We start from the raw sequence: 20093 nt of genomic DNA on the forward strand, positions 1-20093 counted from the left end.
ATCGCTTTAAACTTAAACATATGGGTACATGGTGCGCGGTTCTTTTTTCCTCAAAAAATTGTATTCGCCTCACGTGCAGTATATAAGCTTACCTACTCGAGCGTTTTTTTTTTTTTTTTTCATTCCTTTCGTCTGCCTTTGTCTCCTTTTTACTTTCCATTTTTTTGTCTCTTCTTCTTAGCCAGTTACATTCTTACCCCGCGGGTTAAATATACACTGAAATTCTCCGCAGTGTGCCCAGATTTTTTTTCTTTTTTTTCTTCCTCCCTGTATTACTTTGATATGTATGTGCGAACCCATTTCGCGGAGTATTTTGTATTCAGAAAGTCTTCACCTACTTGGCATGAAATATTTGCTAGGAAATAGCTGTATCCGCGGGACTCATGTTAACGTTAACATTCATTACGTAATTTTGTTAGCGGAAAAAAGCTCTTCAGAAATTAGCGGATTGAGACTAATTTTCTATAGGATCATTCTCGTGTAGGTTCTGACGTAAATTCCTCCTCTTATTCGTCGCGCTCTTTTAACCTTTTATAGAATAATCTGTTGGCATGCGAAAGGATATCCGATGTTATCCTTATACCATGCTATCGCCTGACTACTTTGCAATCATGAATAATTTTCCATCTTTTAATCTACATTCACCCTTGCCAAACGATGCGATCCAGGGAGAAAATACAGGCTATGGATTAATAGCTCGAGAAAATGGCAGCGGTTCCTTCTTTTCTTTTTTTTTCGCAAGTACATACTGTAGTCGGTGTATAATACGAGGTTATGCATGATGAGAACAGCGAGATATTTGATTCTTAGGTTCTCGTTTTTTTATTTTCGTTTTATTCACGGCGATGTATTTTATCGTTGTTGGGTATTGCGAATCTGCTGTGAGTGGAACGTCGTTCAGAGATCTTTGCCAAAAATTCTTGGCACAATAATTATAATTTTTGCTTTGCAAGGGTAGCGATTTGGGGTTGCCGAATGGGAACGAGTGTTGCCCATAAAATAGCGGAACATCCAGGGAAGAAACATTGAAATAGCCGAAAGAATCGCGGTGATTCGAAAGGAAGTTGCAGGGTGTTAAAAAAAAAAAAAAATCAACCCTTCGAAAGCGCGCGTCACAATTCATTTTTTTCTCATACCTGTTCTTGCTAATGACTGCGGTTTCCCATTCGTCTAGCCTCATTTATGCTACAAGCAGTAGCGACGTTTCTCAATTTAACGCATTACCTAGTTTACGTTCCAGCGACGTGGAATTTCACCATAATCGTTACTTCCGACGCGCCTAGCGAGTCCTGAATTCTGCAACGAACGTGAGAAATTCTTTTTTTCGAGTAGCGACGGAAACAAAAAATTGCAACGATTTGTGATACGATGCTATTGTGGTGGTTTTTAAATATTCAAGAACTTTCTGATGAAGTTTAGCGCGTAAATTTGCCGGAATTTATAAGCCACAAAGCCCACCAAGACGGTTACGGACATATCTATACGTGTGTGTTAGGAGGGTGAAACAAGGTGGGAGTCGATGAGCTCTGAAATGTTGACTGAATTTCGGAGTTGGAACTTACACACAGCTGAAGCACAACCGACGACCACGCGCGTGAGTTGTTCAGGATATTGGGAGAGGAAGTCTTGAGGTATTTCTGGGAAATTATTACCCCTCTATTCATCACCATTTACTAATCCCTCCAAAATTACTACGGTGTTTCTCAAAATATTCGCTGATGGGTTTCGAAGAACTTTGTTTGTCGGCAACAAAAAAAAAATCTCAGCACACCCTCCAAAGTTCTTCACGATCGTCATCATCATCATCATTATCGTCGTCGTCTCAAATTATCGTGGCAAGATACTTGGCATAACTGTCCGAATTTTGTCTCTCGCAACTAATCCGTTTAAACTTGAACGAGAAAATAAAATCGGGCGTATATGATAACCGTAATCTATCAAAACCATTGTACCGAGTTTGTCTAATACTATAAAACGGGTAATTATATCTCATTGTTAGAATACGTTTAATATTCACCGTTTGCTTAGTAATAGCAATTAATCAACATCTTAGTTAAGGTAGTTTGCGCACGAAAGCAGAGGCGAGTCGGTATATTCTATCTTGCTTATTTCTCCAGACGAAATGTAATCAATTTTGTACATGCTCACGCGTTAATTATCATTCCAACGTTTATGACGGCTTGAATCTACGTTATACATTATCTGGGTCAATTGTTGTTTCCTTTTCCGCTCTCCTGCCGTCTCGTCTTCCTCGATTCTTTCCGTAAGGTGGTGGCAAAAAAAAAAAAAAAATTATAAAAATTATAAAAATTTTCGTACGTACGTATGCACGATGAAAAATGGGCTACTGCTGCTGCTGCTGCTGCTGCGAGACCAACAATATAATATAGGGAAGGAAAATCCGCCTTTTGTTTTCTCTCTTAGCGTAAATGGGGGTAGGTAACAGTTGAAATGGTGATTCTAAGCGAGCAACTCGACGCTGGGTGGGTCAGTGGAAATTGCTCAGTTTCTCTAATAACGTTCCTCTGAAAGTCATTCGGAGAACCGTTCTCATTAACATAGAAATATCTGTGCCTTGCTTATAAAAATATATATGTATAGTGTATACCTATACACGGGTAGTAGGCATTTATATATAATCACTGCAGTATTCACACTCTACCTCTATCCTGTTTTCCATGGAAAATGCTCCGGTAATCTTATCTTTGTTTCGAAAATCGGCTCATGAAAAATATAAAAATATTACTAATTATATCGGACTTGTATTGAAAGACCCATTCGAGGATTTCAGCTAACAAAAATGTTGAAAAGTAACAAAACGTGAAGTTCGATCGTTTCTTCAATCCGTCTATATCACGTGGAATTCGGTACCGAGGTGGTGAATTTGTTATAGGGCCACCGTTTGACACGGTCGAGTTCTATTTTCCACATACCCTCCATGTATAATACATGTATATGGATCGAACGGGATTCTAACGGAGTGCAGAGATATAACCAACACCTGTGTTATCCTTGGAGGATTCCAAACTCTTCATCTATAGAATGGAGAATGTGTAGGATTATACGATGTTTGCTACAAGCCAGATATTCCATGTTCAATATCGAATTTACATGAAGGAGTTTAACGCGGAATAATCAGAGCACAAGTGAACTGTCGCCTCGCTGCACCGTACGTATCCGTTGTACGTACGAGCAGCGGCGGTGGTCGTTCAAACGGGTCCGAAATGAATCTGTAAAGAATTCTTTCAGTATCTGCGGGGACTCGAATCGAACGAATTCAAAATACGTCCGGTGTAGAGCTGAAATTGCCGAGCTTTTCTTTTTTCTGCCCTTCATCGAATGCGTGGCAACGCGCGACAGAGAATCGTCCGCGATGCGTTCGGGATCGAAAAAATTTGAAAATCTCAAGGGATCTTTCTTTACCGGTCAATCCGAGCGAAGCTGATCCACATCGGAATATATCCCCGTGCGCAGAGCTCTTTGCAGTTCGTTTATTGTCGGTGTTCTTGTCGGGAGAAAATTGACATCAATTACGTATTATAAAAATCCAAATTGTAAATTTCCGTGATTTCGTACACGCTGCGGTATCAACGGTCGGAAGTTGGCGTCTGATGCTCACCGCATTTTAGCATATCAGAGTAAATAGGTAAACATATACGGGGGTCAAAGAAACTTCCTCCGTATTTATTTAAATGTACACGTACGTACACACGTGTACGCGCATCCCTTTTAGAGGAGATATTAGTTGAGCAAGCCACGGAGAGAGTGTTTGTCCAGCAAATTGAATTACTTATATCGTAAGTGAGGGAGAGACCGAGTGAGAAGGATAGATAGTCGGACAGATAGAGAGGGACGTAGGATGGAAGCGAACCCTCCGGTTGCGGCGCCTGGCTATCCGCTCGGCGCCAAAGTCTTCGCCGGGGATGATATTCCTGCAATAGCACAGGATTAGGTTGATTTTCGGTCGCTTTTCATGTCGTCTTTGACGACGATATCTATATATGAGGAGAACGTCAGGTGCTCGGGATAAAAATTTTGCTATCGCTCGCGAGGTTTCATTTTATTTTAGCATTTTATTTCTCTCATTTTTCCCTCAGCTATTACCCTGCAATATCGTCTTTCTATTCTTAGTATGAATTTATACTACACTCGATCAACGACCTGCACTTGACAATCTGACGGGAAAATGAAATAAGGACATTTTAGACACACCAGATTTTACTCGGGCTTACTTTTCTTCTTCATTTTTCATCCTTCTTTATTCGATTCACTACCCACACCGTGTTTATTCTGAAATATACTTCTCATGCGAATATTTTATCTATAAAAGGAGCAGTTCGTATCGAGTTTTTTAAGCGAGTACATGTATCGCTACATCACGTATCCGGGAAAGTGGAAACCGAGTTGCGTCCATTGAATCCTTGAAATTAATTTTTTGCAGAAAGTTTTTTTTTTTTTTTTCTCTTTTACAAAGTGTGGTTTATACGAGGCTTGAGAAGTTTGAGACTTCGCAAGTACCTTGGCCACAAGACAGGTTAAACTGACAAAAAGAAGTTGAATCGAGTATACAGCCATTATCATATATGCAAAGTGCATTACTTGAAGATTCGCGATGCATCCCGAGATTTTCCTCTTCGTTATCAACGTCGCAATCAACCTTTTTCGCTCCACGACGTGCTGGAGAAGGGAGAATTTTAATATTCATGTATTTTACTTGACGCTTACCGGCCACTCCGCTCTGCCCTTTTATCAGTCAATCGATATCTTAATAACTTTCAGATATCAAATGAATGTAAATAATTCGAAAATCACATGCGCAAAACGTATATAGCATACTTTCAATATTCATCATTCGAGTACATTTCGCTAACGGATCGTTCACGAATATAACATCGTTAAATTACGCCCATCGACCCAAAATATAAACGGATCCTCCTCCGCTGTGCAGTCTGGTTTCCAGGCCCCAATATTTTTTTTTGTTTTACATTTTTTCTTCGGGCAACGTAAGATTTTACTTGACATAGTCCCAAAGGGACGAAGCGGAATGAGGATAGAAATGATGTTATCTTTGGATTCTCGAGTAATTTCTATATATCCGCACGTGAATATTTCCAGGCAAACCACGTCTGCTGTTATGGAGAAAATTAGAGGTGGAGAGGGGGGGGGGGGGGGGGGGAAAGTAGATGGTTTGGGCGCAATCAGGCATGAATAATCAGTTTGGGTTGGGAGAGCGGATCGGGAAATTGTCCCAGAAGTCCGGGAACCTGCTTAATTAAACGACAAATTTATTTCCATGTATACCTACCCCCGGCACCCTTCGATATTCAAATATTCATTGATCTAGTCTAGAATTTGGTATGAGTTGCCGATGCGACATTTAACCGTTTTCGTAGTAATACGGCTGTTTTCGAATCTTGTCGAAAAAAGCTTTTGCTCTACAGCTGTGTTTTAGAGATGAATATACTTTAAAATTATCGAACTAAAATTCATAAATACTCTTTCACAATTTTTACGAGAATTTTTCTTCTCCTGATATATTCCGGTTGAAATATTTATCGATTTACATTCCTCGCGGCTATTCGACAAGTTTTACGAATATGTCACTCATCCGACGAAGGAAGGAAAGGAAAGAAAAAAAATTGGAGGTAACAATTTATTTCGGTTTTTTGCTATTCGGGCTTCGTATATATGTAACTCTGGCGGAGCGAATAGAGATACGAAAATAGTTCATTATCTTATTCATCGGCAAGAAATTTGTCAAACGACGTAGAGGAGATACGGAATAATTTTTGTTCCTTTTTTTTTTCTCCGTTTCCGTGGTGATGTCCGATTTAGTTGTTAGAAATGAGAGCCGTTATAACATCGTCGCCCGCAAATCCGTAAAGTAGATCGTACAAAGGAATAAATCAAGGGAAAAAATTATATCCCTACGAGAAAGTGATTCCATACAGCTAGAATGGGATTCTATCTGTGACTAGAGATTAGTCTCTGACCCCATTACTCACTCGTTCAGGGTACGTTGTATACAAGCTGATGGGTTATGTGTATAAAATACAACAAAATGAAACACACAACGACAAAAGAAAATGAGAGAGGGGCGAGAGAGAGAGAGAGAGAAAGAATTACCCATTGTGATCCGGACGTTGATTAATTTATTTTTTTTTTTTTTTATTTTTTATTTTTTTTTTTTTTGATATTATTTTTTTGCTTCGGAAAAATTGCTGCAGCAGCGAGAAAATAAAAACGGTCTGTAACCAAGTGCGGCTGGTCATACGGACCGTAATGAAATATGAAATAGTTTTTCATTTTCGTTTCGTTTTAATTTGTATTTTTTTTTTTTTTTTGCGTTGTGATCAAGGCAAAAGAATACTTGAATGAATAACTTTTGCTCGGTATATTGAAAGGCTTGGAGTTTTCACCCCACGATCTCGCGCCTCGCAGCGTACTCCGTATTCTTATCTATAATTTCAAATCGATCGTGACATCGAGTTAAAACAAAAGCGAAAAAGCTTCGTCCAACTTAGTTAACCTGCAGGTTAATGGCCCGCTCGACGCCAGTTATTATTTTATAAGAGTTTAATAATTATTCGAATGAGATCGATCAAGCTCGGTGTAATTCTGACACTTCGCAAAAAAGAAAGAAGGGAGGTAACTCGACGGTTTTCTATCCATCCATCGCTCTTTACTCCTGAAATTTCTTTTTTCTGCCGAAGAAAGCTTAGGTCATCAGATCTCTTACCGATCGTTATATGTGGAGCGGGGAAAAAAAATTCTCTCGTCATCGTAGCTTCTTACGCAGTTTCTTGTTTATTGCAACGTTATTTAAAGCTTTTTGCCAAATGTGTATACAACGATAGCGCATCGTCACGGTCAGAAATCATCATCGTTATTTTCTCGTCGTGTTTTCATGATTTTTTTTTTTCGTTTTTTTCGATACATATCATTACAATATGAACAATCGCGGTGCTCGCTTTAATTTGTGATAACGACAACAGTGTCGGTGTATAAAATTTTTTTTTTCGGGTGTTCAAGTTTATTTTATTTATTTTGTTGCGTGTAAATTTTCTCGTACTCTTATTTTTTCCGAGCTTCAGTTCAACGTAAACCGAAAAAAAGTCGAAGACGGGGAAAGAAGGATAAAAAAGAAAAGAGGAAGAAAAAAAATCGCCCACCATTGTGGGAAATAGGCGTACCGCTGTTCAGATAAGAGTGAAAAGCCGTACAAATCCGGATAATGCATGGTTACGTTTAGCACACTCTATACTACCGTCGTTTTTCGTCGTTTCTATACGTGTATAAAATTGTACAAGGAATACGAAGCGTGATACCCGTTTCGTAACAAGTGTAAGCGGGCGTTTCTGAACTTTTCTAAACCTCGCACGAGACAGCGCGGATTTAATATTATCACGTTTACGTTATAAACGTATTTGAGGTACACTGGGAATTGAATTAGCCGCATGAACGAAAAAAAGAAAAATTCAAATTCAACGACACTTTTTTCTTCGGTATCAATTTTTTTTTTTTTTTGCTTCTGCTTTTTCCCTGAACTCGATGGGCGTATTTCTTAAGTATCTGATATTTCATTTTATCGTGAAACTCATTCCCGCCTTCTTATATATCTTCTTTTTTATTTATTGGCGCCTCCGGCGAAGCTGTTGAGAGAGAGGAAGGAAAATAAGAGAAAAAAAATCGATGAAAAATGAAAAAAATTAAACGACAGAGAGGAAGTCGAGAAATCGATTTGTACGATTTTTCCGAAATTTCAAGCCAGTCGAAACGGACTCTTCGTGGAAAGGGAAAGAATTTTTTTCGGGTCTTATCACGTGGGTAGTACAACCAGGGTAACATTAAATTCGCGGTATTCGTTCATTACTTCTATAATTCGAGAATTTCTCATAACCACGAGCAAAATTATTATAATATAGTTCATTAATTATACCGTCCGCTCGCATGCAAGCCGTGATAAATTTTGAGGTAGGGCTAACGTTTCATTATGGTTCCCTAAAATTATAGTCATTAGGAGGCATGAATTTGCCGATAACCTCGACCCTTGAAATTAGATTTTTGGTTTTTTGGTTTACGTTTTCTTTCATTTTATTTTAAAAAATACAAATATCGTAAAATCAATTATCTATCATTAATTATTCGAAATAGGTACATTTTTGCTATCGTCTTTGGTATTATTTAAAATAATTCAGCTCAGTTTGAGAACGAAATGGAGTCGCGAACACCGCTGTTGGTAAACAAATTAAAAATCTTTAGCAAATATTTTCTATTCGTCATGCCTTCGCGCATCCACCGAACGACTGCGGCAGCTCTCGAGGCATGGCTAATAGCCAAGTAGCTACTTCGTTTTCCATTTTTATTTTATTTTATTTCTTTCATTGTATCCTTCTGCCTCTTTTTTTTTTTTTTTTGTATGCACATTTCTCGCGTTTCTGACTGTATATATATGCATACACACACCTTTTTCTCCGGACATCCGCTTTTCCCGTTGATTCCTTCTCAGTCAACTGGGCTGGATAAATTGAAATGAAATCCTCCGTTGCGAATTGACTCTCTCTCTTCCCTTCTGGAAGCTACAATATGCAGGGTAAATTTATTCGCAGGATCCCGCGAGTGAAAATGTTTTTATTAGGATCTTGCAAGTGAATATCTTATGGTCTGTCATGCGACAAAACATTGAAAACGAGACAAATTTAAATGTAAATTACGGTCTAACGTAGTACCCGCTTCTATTTCTCTTTTTTTTTTTCCTTTCTTATTTTCAATTGTACTTCTTTTTTACCTACGTTGATCAGTTATTAGAAATAAATTGGTGATCTTTGCATCGGCGTTACGTATTTTATCGGGGCATATAACTTTGTTGATACTTGTTTACGGTTTTAAAACGTCAGCGACTGTAACGTGCGACGGGTTAGTCATATTTCCGGACGAGTGACTCTGCTTTGCGGATATTTTCCGGTCGCATAAGCAATCGATAATCGAAAGAAGAAAGTAAAGGGGTTTCGGTTTGACGCTAAGTGGTCGTAACGTGGTACGGTATATGTATAGAAATGGCTGTAATATAAGGAGCCCAGACTTCAGCTATAACGTAATGAATCCATTATAACCACGAAAATTAAGGATAGAGACTCTCCGCGATACTCGCGAAAAATTGTTTCCAACTTTTTCGTACGAGAATCAGTAATGCGTCAACGATCACTTCGCAGCGGTAACGTAATATAACTTCGTTCTATGTAATTCCAATTACGTCTGACCGGAATTTATCTAACCGGAACTCAGAGCTTATCGAAATCGTTATAATAATTTGTGTGGGACTTCAAAGAAAGAAAAAAAAAAAATTTAACTCAATCCCGCGGTTCAGGGTGAAATTTCCTTTTTATCTTTTCTTATCTTTTATGACACTCATCGTTTCTGGTTAAAAATGTGAAGTCCATTTCTATGGGATCACCACGGGGGCACCTAAGCCTCTTTTATGGTTTCCGAATCAAATATTACGAGTCACGAGACGATCGAGGCTACAAAAGTCCGTGTCGCGAATATAATATAGTGAAACCTTCCTGAAACGGAGTGCCAGGTTTTTTTTTTTTTTCCACTATTATGATTGTTCCAGCGGCGTTGATCTGGAATCCACAACCCCTTGTAAAATGACGTAGAGAATCCACACATAAGATAACATAGCAGTTTCCTAGGATCTCAGTTTTGAATTTGCAAAAATTGTGGAACCGACGGTACAGATGAATTTGTCGAAACTGCAGAAAAATTTTTATCGTCCACTCTTTTTCCCTTGGGTCATCGCGCGCCTTCTGACGAAACGAAGGAAATTTTCTCTGAAATATCACGTACCTACTGGAAACTAGATATGTGCGAAGAATATATAGGTACTAGATATATATATATAGGATAAGGTTTGACGGTTGTGGAGTTCCCGTGTCTTTATTCTCTTCCTTACGAGTTTCCCCTCAGTCTTTCGTGTTTCCGGTTTCCGTACTTATCTTTCGTTTCATCTCGCTTTATCTCCGCGGATTTTCTCCTTTTTTTTTCTCACTCGCTCTTTTTAACTCCAGTCTTTTCCGCGCGCTGACATTTTCCCTTCATTTTCCCTCACGAGTTTTGAGCTTGTTTTACGCCAAGTCACTTCTTGGGAGGGGAGTTTTAACGTTTCGAACCAAGCGGAAGATTATTGCAACGTAGTCTCGTAAAATATAATATATATATTTTAGGTAGTAAGTCCCGGCTGAGTGCTGCCCACAAGTTCGTTTCTGGGTCATGATATCGGTGCGGTGGAAATTCGTTTGAAATTCAACCCCACGCTCATTTTTATCTCTATTCGTTTTGTGTTCGATGATTTTTTCTCCCCCCCCCCCCCCCCCCCCCCCCATGTACACCGATATTGACGTTAAATTTCGGCGCATCCGCTCCGGTATAAATGGCACTCGGTTTCGATCAACCGCGAAAAAGATCCTCGGATATTTATTTCTCATGACTGCAACGTATAATTTATAATATATAAAATCAATAGAAAGGACTTTTGCTATGCTTCGAACACCTGCACCCGAATTTTCAAGAGCTCAATAATTTATCACCCGGGGATAAGATACGCGCGAAGGAACACGGCAAAGTGGAAAGTTAAGCCGAAATACGGCTTTAGCCGACGCCAGGTTTGCTCAGGAATTTTACATTTTTCTCGCTAATAGGCTAAAAAAATGCCGACAACAGTCACGGGAGGAATCGGAATCCTCGCGCTATGACAGCGTGAAGTATAATGTGTTTGGAAATGTAGAAATTTGAATAAGCTGCGGTATTTTTAAGGAGGAGTGTGCAAAAAAAATTGAGACAAAATGACCTAGAAGCTCGGAAAAGACGTCACTTATTCTACCCGGCGACAATGAAGGGAAAATTGTAGATTACGTATTTTGAAAGAAAAAGAAAGAATCAATTCTGAACTTCATCCACACCTCGTCTTTTGTGGATACGGCGGTAATCGGGGTGTCATTATCCCGCGTCGCGTCCTCGTCATGAAAATTTCTTGGGTTGCGCCTCTTTAGTATTTTAATAATCGGATTAGGAGCCCCTGGTTCGGATTTTAAAGAAACACGTAAAATACTATAAGTGAATAAATATTGCTATACTATTGTTCCTAATAAAGCCTATCATCGTTAGGCACAAGCGGAGTCATTAGGCTTATTGTTAATTGTTTTCATGGATTTATTTCGTCGAAGAAATATCATCTCATTATTTCTTCAATTTTTGTTTCCAGAATTTCTCACACGTGATCTCGATAACGGGTGTAAGAAAAATTTTACATACCTGCAACAGTTGCGACGACGTTCGTCGGAGGTGTTGAAGTTTCGTGCGGGAAACGAGAGGAAGGCCTAAGCGAGACGAGAGAGAAAATAAAAGGGTCGGGCAGCGGCACGAGCAATTCCGGAATTGGGATAACGAAGGGAAGCAAACATGGGGGGGATCCGGCGAAAATCCCGGATTTCGAACACCCACGTACAGTACAAAGGTAGGAGCAGTTTGCAAAATTTGAGACACAGTTGAGAGATCAGCGAGTTTCCGTTAAGTTCTATAAAGTTTTTAACTTCACACCCTATCTCGGAAAAACTTTTTTTCGAGAACCGCCGTCGTATAGGTACTATTAGGTAGGTAGAGATTCGCGCGAGAAAAAAAACCCTTTTTCATTCCGCGTAGATTCTCGACGAATGGTTCGACTATCAAACGGCTGCGTGGCGATCGGATTGAAAGTCTAAAAGTGAGAGTTAAAAGTCGAAACGAGCTTTTCCAAAAGAGAATAGCAGAAGAAGAGATATATATGGCGCATTTTTCCGTGGCTAAAAAGGCATTTAAAGGCACTTTATACCCCCGGAGGAATTCGACTGAATCCAAGTGCCGGTACGATCCGATATTTTGCGAAAAATATATATATTTTTTTTTCTCTTCAATTCTATGTAGAATAGAAATTATATATTTGCTAATCTTTAGATCTCTGCGCGACATATATGGTCTGTTTTATTACATGCGTGGCGACGAGACGACAGCGTTTCGCATGATTATATTTTTCGTCGAAATGACGTAACGAAGCTAATTTTTTTTCGCACCCTTATTTATCTGCGAACATATCTTAACACCTCATTTCACGCTACTGAAATAGCAGAGAACATAATTTAACAAGAGATAAGAGTGTCATGATGTATGGAGATGTACGAAAGAGGTGGATGTCCAGGTCCCTCACCGGTCGAAATAAAGCGCGTGGCGTTTGCGATAAGAAGATCTTCGTGGATTTCGATTTGCACGTAATCGAGGCGGAAATCAAGGCGATGAGAGCGGTGCTGATTATCGTCAGGGTTTTCTATCAGTACTCGTTAGATAACGATGTGACTAGATTAATAATTGAAACATAGGTGTGCCGCATATCTTGCGTACACGAGAATGGCTTCGATCAACCCTTCCGCGTTTTGTATTGGAATTCTAGTTGAGAATAAGTGTAATATTGGAAATCTGTTAATCAGCTTTTCTAAAGAATGCTGGGTTTAACGAGCAGTTTTTTTTCTATTGGATTTTTTTTTTTTCCGTGATGCGGCAAAAAGAGAGAAAGATAAGCGACGAAGAAGGGTGGTGTATCGATTATCATTTTTTATAGCACCATCCACTAACTTTATACTTTTCTGTTGAGATGGTTTGGAAATAAATTCGATGCGTACTCTAGGTAGCTGTTGGTCTTCGCAGTCGCGGCTTGAGTGATTATTGGAATAAAAGTATTCGTTTGTGTTATATAAATTCAAGGAAATTAATAGCCTCTAAATTAACGATGAGTTTATGTCAGGTTGTACTGAAAGATATATCAAAATGTACTCGAGCAGATTCTGTAGACTTCGTCTGTATTTTTCAACGATTTATTCGGTTTTTTTTCGTGTGTCTTTTTGCGTAACGAATATGAATACGTCGATTGAATTCAGTTGGGAATAAATCCTATCGAGAAATCCTTGGTTTTCCACTTTTGAGATCTATAAACTGGCGACAACTCGACTAATTTCATAAATAGAATTATCTGGTTCTGAAATATCCCTCAGAATTTTATAGGATGGTCTTTGAATGATTCACGCGAGTTCTTTTTCTTTGTGAAATACGGAAAACAATTTATTGTTATCACTCGTAAATACAAAGTTGATACAGTTATTGTATAGTTATTATTGATTGTCACATCGTAAATCACATTGTACGTATTATCATTCTTTGATTTCAGTAAACGAGCATCGCTTGATCTCCTCTTCGGGCCATCGACTCCAATGCTGTTTGAAGACTTCGCGTCATCTTTTTCGCTCTGGTGATCGGATGGAACTCGGAACAGGACATCGCCAAGACTTCTCAACGATCAACTTCCCTTCGTCATACCCCAGTCGAGATGGATCTGCAACACATGAGACGTACAATTCTTCTTTCGCAGGGGTATGTTTCATTTAATTTATCCCTTTCGAGGGTCCCTAGTATAATCCAACTTTTCGTCTTACAATTAGTATATGAATTGCACCCCATTGTAAGAGATTTTGAAAATCCTCCTCATAAAATCAAATCTCCCAGTATTACCCAATGGACTTGGTAAATTCATGCACCCCCATAAAATAATTCATCAGACACGCCAATAAGGCTAGACAATAATTTATTATCACATAACTTGGTACAATTTATTATAATTCAAATGTCTTATATACTGTATCATAAAATAAGTTATACATCAGGTTACATGATAGGTAATACATTAAGTCACGTATTGCGTTAACTAATTATTTATTTATTATTTGTGTTACAGGTCGCAGTTCCACCAACATCATTGACCGGACTCCCCCTGTTCATCAGAGGGAGTCCACCGTCCCCTGGGACTGCGCGGCCTCCCACCGCCCCCGGGGTCCCAGGGGACCCGGTCCCCGAGGACATGTCTTCGGGGATGCGGTATCCCCGCTGGAGGGGATGCCATATCCCGAGGGACATGTCCTCGGGAACTGGTCTTCGGGGACACGTGTCCCCCCAGGGACACGTCCCCGGGGATGCGGTATCCCCGCTGGAGGGGATGCCGGGTCCTTGGGGGCGTGGCCTTGGGGGAATACGAGTCCTCGAAAATCCCGGGAAAAGGAGGTCCCAAGCGGTCACTCGTTTTTTTGATTTCTCTAGAGAAACGAAAAACAAAGTGTCCGCTTGGGAACTCCTTTTCCCGGGATTTTCGAGGACTCGTATTCCCCCAAGGCCACGCCCCCAAGGACCCGGCATCCCCTCCAGCGGGGATACCGCATCCCCGGGGACGTGTCCCTGGGGGGACACGTGTCCCCGAAGACCAGTTCCCGAGGACATGTCCCTCGGGATATGGCATCCCCTCCAGCGGGGATACCGCATCCCCGAAGACATGTCCTCGGGGACCGGGTCCCCTGGGACCCCGGGGGCGGTGGGAGGCCGCGCAGTCCCAGGGGACGGTGGACTCCCCCTGATGAACAGGGGGAGTCCGGTCAAACAGCAGCTACGGCTGCAGCATCTCCGGATACCTAAAACATGCGAAAAGTGAATTAATAATGACGTGTAATATAAGAATAAATTATTACCAATATTATATTCTATGTCAATATATTAATTCTATGTTATATGATATTATATGTTAATATATTACTGCCAATGTGATGATATAATATATTACATTGAATATATTCTTATAATGCACTAACTTATATCGTATTCTTTGATTCTTATTCCGTACCTGTAAACGAATTGTGCGATGCCGTGTAACTCCTGCCCATCGTGGTTGGAAGTTGAATGAGTACTGCGACAAACTAGGCACCGCGGTGACTGATTGAAAGCCTGAAAGAAAATGTCCCATAAGAAATAAAGTAAAATTGTAGACCTGAACCTAAGATATATGAATAAATTTGTTCAGAATATAACAGTGGAGATTATTTCTAAACCTATGATAAATTCCCAAATCCTATAGATAGACGAATTATAGTATTTGAACACGAGCATCACTATTCCGCGGTCAAGAACATTATCATTGAATAAGTTTTAATGAAAGAGTTGATTGATGTGTAATTAATTATACCCAATTTTTCGAAATATAAACGACAACGGATATTGGTAGCACAAAGTTACGATGCCAACTTTCTCTATTCTCTATTCAAGTGAATTCGGACGCCAGACCCTGATTCCTGACATGGGAATATGTGAATAATCTTTTTCACCCCCACAAACGGTAAGCATATAGCCTTGGATTTTTTTCAAACTAGAGAATAAAAATGTAGAACTTTTTTTGAAAGAGTTTTCTATGCTATTCGTATGTATTCTGATCTCAAGAATCCGAATGCGCGATACAAATAATTTTATCTGTGAAATTGAACGAGTTATCGCCGATTAATCGACCTAGATAGTGACAAATTAAGGATATCCCGACCGGATTTAGCGATCGGACTGATTACCTATAAACTACAGAAGTGCAAATTATGATTGCTTTGCATGTGAGATAATATAAGAATCATGCACATTTCATAATCCAATCAATAAATGAATATACATCAGTAACTGAATAGAGAAATAAATGAACACAAATTGAGGAGCATCAAAATCATATCAATTCATTGAATTAATTATTTGATCTATTTATTTATTCATTTATCAAATTGAATAATTGAATAATAAAACATGCTTCCAAAATACCGATCAATTATCCAACAGTTTGAAATACTATTCATATAAATTAATTGTTTGATAACTAGAAGAGTCTGCAATCATAGACGCGACGATTGCTTGACATGTGATTTCATAGAAATCATGCAAAGATTCATAATTCAATGAATAAATAAATAGATGAAAGACTCCATAACCGAATAAATGGATGAATGAATAAATGAATACATGCTTCAGAAATACTGACGAATTGTTAAACAGTTTGAAATACTATTAATAGAAATTAATTGTTTGATTACTAAAACAGTCTGGAATTATAGATGATTGCTCTTTCGGTTGAGAGTATATGCATATAGGCATCGTGTGTAAAATTATAATTCAATTAACAAATAAATAGTCAACTCACGAAATAAATGGATGAATAAATGAATGAACAAACAAATTTGCAGACCCAAAAGATTACGAACTTATAATTTCTACTCTACGTACGCGCTCGGCATGACTCATTGCCAGCGTACACGATGGTCGTGAGCGGTGTGCGGATAAATAAATGAATAAATAAATAAATGAACACGTAAATTCAGAAGCATCGTAATCATGACAATTAATAATTATTAAAAGCATCGTAATCATATCGATTAATAATTATTAATAATTAATTGGCATGATTACGATGCTTCTGAATTTACGTGTTCATTTATTTATTTATTCATTCATTTAGGAAGTGATCCATTTATTCATTTATCGAATTATGAATTTACTCATGATGGCTATATACTTTCAACGTAACGCAATCGTTGCGTCTATGATTGCAGACTGTTTCACTGTTCGTTATTAAATAATTAATTATTACGAATAGTATTTTAAACTATTCTATAATTCATCAGTATTTCTAAAGCATTTATTTATTCATTTATGTATTTGATAAATAATAATTCAATTATTTATCCTAACAAAAAATCAATTGGCGCGATTACGATGCTTCTGAAATTCTGAAGAATCGCCCGGAAAATTATCAAAGACTATAGTCTTCGGTGACTTCTGATTCCGAAATTTTATAAAATACTTTTACAATGACATACAACCCGATCTCAAACCCTTGTTTCTCTCGATGGGTAACTCACGGCTCTCCTAGCCGAAGTTTAATCACAACACGCGAAAAATATCTCCGGCGTTCCTACTAACTCGTTGCGTGTAGAAGTGATTCTAACAAAAACCTTTGGGATTCTGAGGCTCCTAGCATTCGCAGAAATGGAAACGACGACACGGATAATATTTGTACGTATATAAGAATTGCATGAAAAGATCAAGGTGAAGAAAAAAGGAATGAATTTTCTCACTCAACGGGATGACAGGCAATAATATCTGTACGTTATTTCCGTCAAGGACGTTATATTCATTATCGGAAAAACTCTAATTCTCGAAGCTCCGGGGATGCAGTGGAGGAGTATTTTCTTTTTCTTACCTTTTTTTTTTTTGTCTTCTCCGACCGTTGGTGTCGAGGTTTCCGCGGGGTTTTTTCCGGTCGCAAACTGTACACAGGCATTGCTCCAGAACAGCGGGTTTGCGGATCGACCTTTTTCTTCCGGACAACTCGTAGACTCCTGGGATCGATTCGCTGTAGGGACATCGAGTTACCGAGTTAAGAACCCGTTTTTACGGAACCGTTTTCTTTATATATTATATAATTTCCATTGATCACCGACGAAGTAGTGCCTCTACCCGTGCCAGCTAAACTTCCCTACTAATTGTCAACAGTGGGATTATACCTCAGCCGTCCGACTTGAGCGCCATTGGTTTATTTTGGATGGCATAACTCTGGCGTGAAGTCAAACAAATTTACCGGTCAGTTAGGACTACGATATTAGAAGTGGATCAAAGCTATTCATTTCCACCCTCCTACCCAAACTTTCGACGCATACCCTATCCGCGCAATCTTCTATGGGATAATACATCACGCTGTTAACCGATGTGCATCTAATATACACATAAATACGTTCGTATGGGTGCACGTGAATTTATACGAATGAGTGAAAACGCGTTACGTATGCATATGCGTTCTTCGATGGTAGGTACGTACGTACGTATCATACGGTATCATCACTCCTTTCAACTTATTCACCAAAGTGTATAATTCTTTGAAGAAATCGCAAATTCTTATGTGATATCATACGCGAGATGAGGTATGGCAACATATTTCGCGTGTACGCTTCTCTTTGATCTGGAGGAAAAATATTTTCGAAACAATTTTCAATGTTTAGAAAACACGTAGCGGATATATTATTCGCGTGTACGTAACGCGTACGTGTGTGCACGAATCGCAGCGGTATTACACGTCGGTGCATTGTGCATTTTATTTCGAACGAATATGAATAAATATTGACAGCGAAAGAGAAATATTCAAAGCGTCACGATGTTCCAGGTGTCTCATGGTACGCGCGACGCGTAAACTTGGCGTCCGCAAGCTCCGTTCAGTCTCAAAATGCTTGATTATTTTTTCAGAGGAAAACATTGTACGCGATACACAAACGAAAGATTACATTCCTCTTCTCATGATGATTTATCCGTTTCCTCGTTCGACCCGCCTTCCACGACTTTCAGATCACACGAAATATACGTTTGCATAAATTGCGTGGTTATTCTCAAACACCTGCGCATTTGTACGTACAGAGGAAATTTATCGAGCTCTTCGTCTTAACGGCGTCGGAAAACATGACAATTATTTCAGATTTTACATCGTCGATATTGAAAAAATATTAGGCTATCGTTTGTATCGGACGCGTACCGTATTTTACCTTTTTTTCGTCCACCCGAATTTTAATCGAGAAATGATAAAAGATTCATGAATTTTGATGTTGAACACATTTGTTATTTTCCCCGCATACACGTAACCAAGCATATTCTATGTATATATTTTGTGGCCGTATCATGGGATCAAAGAGGTTTTGAAACGAAATATTGTTTTTTTTTTTTTTTTTTTTTTTTTTTTTTTAACATCAAGGAGTTAATTTGACTGGTCGGTTCTCTCTCTGTCGTCCAAAACCTTAATTGATGAGGACCGTGGTTTTCATTATCATTATTGTTATCCTCCCTCTTCGCCTTTTCCGTCGGAGCACCCCATACATGACAAAAGCGAGGTACTTCGTATCCCACGTATACCGTATACTTTTCGCACACCCTTCGCTCTCGGCTAGATGGTATGAGTATATATATCCGTTGGCTTTAGCGATCAGAAACTTTGTCGATTGTCTCCGCGAGCTAAGAAAACGAGGGGCTATTGATTGGATCGATTTGAGGGTGTACCGGTTTTTGCAGCGGAGGGGGCGGGGGTGGGGGGGTGGGTTTCAGGTTCGCTCGGCTTAGCAAATGACAATCTTCGCCTAAAGCCATAATACCTTAATCTCTCTCTCTCTCTCCCTCCTCCGAGGACGTTGTCGCTGCTGATGTCGCCGCTTCTACTGCTGTGGTTATACGCCGGTCCCTCGGAGACGAGAAATCTACAACATGCTCTGTTAACCGAATACCGAATTACGTGCCCGTGATTGACCGTTTCAAGATTGGCCGCAATCCATCAGATTTAAACCGCCTACCTCTGGCTCGAATCCAATTTTTTAACGAATCGTCATCAATCGAACAATTGAGACCAAAATCCATGGAATAAAATTTAATTGACTCGATCATTTTGAATATAATGACTCGAAGCGGAAAACCGGAGAAAAAGAAAAAAAAAAAAAATATGCCGATCAGTTTTCAGATCTCATAGCCATATTGTGAGCTAAAAGACCATTCGCTTACGAAAACCGATCGGCCGCAGCTTTGTTGAATCACCAGGAGAATAGCCGGTGAAATTTACCAACCAAAAATTCTTTAATTGTGGTATTTGTATTTGGCCGTCGCCGGGTTATTCGGTAAGTCGAAGCGATGAGGAAACCACGATTTCGTTCGCAGTTGAGAATTGACGGGCTGTTCCGCTGATGAATAGGGCAGAATTGTCCAAGATAATGCTTTGAGAAATTCTCCAGAGATACGATGAAAAAAAAAAAAAAGGACGGACGCAGAACATCTGGAGCGAATGATTTTCATTTTGTATTCAAAAAGAGTTTAAAAAGCAACCGGGCAGTAGGTATTTAAACGATATTTAGCGGTGCTTAATTCACATCTTCCCTTCCGTTTACCTCTTCTTTTGTTTTACACGGTATACAAGAAACGAGTTGCGATCTGAAGATAATTATACCTGCTTTACAAGAGCAGAAGTGCTCGGAATCTACCGGAATTCCAAATAATTATTTACCTTAAATATCTCCCAACGGTAAGTTATATTTAACCAAGTTCACTAGGGTCGAAAGATATTGAAAATTATTCTCGTCGTAGAAATATATAATTACACGGTTCCAACGTAAAAAACTTTCCGACTCAAGTGCATC

The 20093-nt window shown here is 39.2% G+C and overlaps 2 protein-coding genes across 9 annotated transcripts in view; one reads left to right on the plus strand and one right to left on the minus strand.

The window, feature by feature from the left end:
• Positions 1-13884, plus strand: part of LOC105693568 (B9 domain-containing protein 1) — a 61600-nt gene extending 47716 nt beyond the window's left edge. For 3 of the 7 annotated variants that reach the window (XR_007277939.1, XR_007277938.1, XR_007277937.1), the window contains 3 exons: positions 11264-11515; positions 13253-13455; positions 13817-13884. The gene's annotated coding sequence lies outside the window, so the exon portion shown is untranslated. Of the gene's footprint in view, positions 1-7887; positions 7901-11263; positions 11516-13252; positions 13456-13816 lie in introns of those variants that run through there. The other 4 variants (XM_012413596.3, XM_048653621.1, XM_048653622.1 and 1 more) reach the window with 3 other exon arrangements.
• Positions 13885-14382: 498 nt separating this feature from the next.
• The window catches only part of LOC105693581 (allatostatin-A receptor-like), a 40991-nt gene continuing 35280 nt past the window's right edge, over positions 14383-20093 (minus strand). Inside the window, exons 1-4 of one of the 2 annotated variants that reach the window (XR_002306107.3) lie at positions 17392-17526; positions 17135-17287; positions 14750-14850; positions 14383-14540 (exon numbers count right to left, since the gene is read on the minus strand). The gene's annotated coding sequence lies outside the window, so the exon portion shown is untranslated. Of the gene's footprint in view, positions 14541-14749; positions 14851-17134; positions 17288-17391; positions 17527-20093 lie in introns of those variants that run through there. The other variant, XR_007278170.1, reaches the window with a different exon arrangement.

This window comes from Athalia rosae, chromosome 4 (assembly GCF_917208135.1).
Source record: "Athalia rosae chromosome 4, iyAthRosa1.1, whole genome shotgun sequence".
NCBI lineage: Eukaryota > Metazoa > Arthropoda > Insecta > Hymenoptera > Athaliidae > Athalia > Athalia rosae.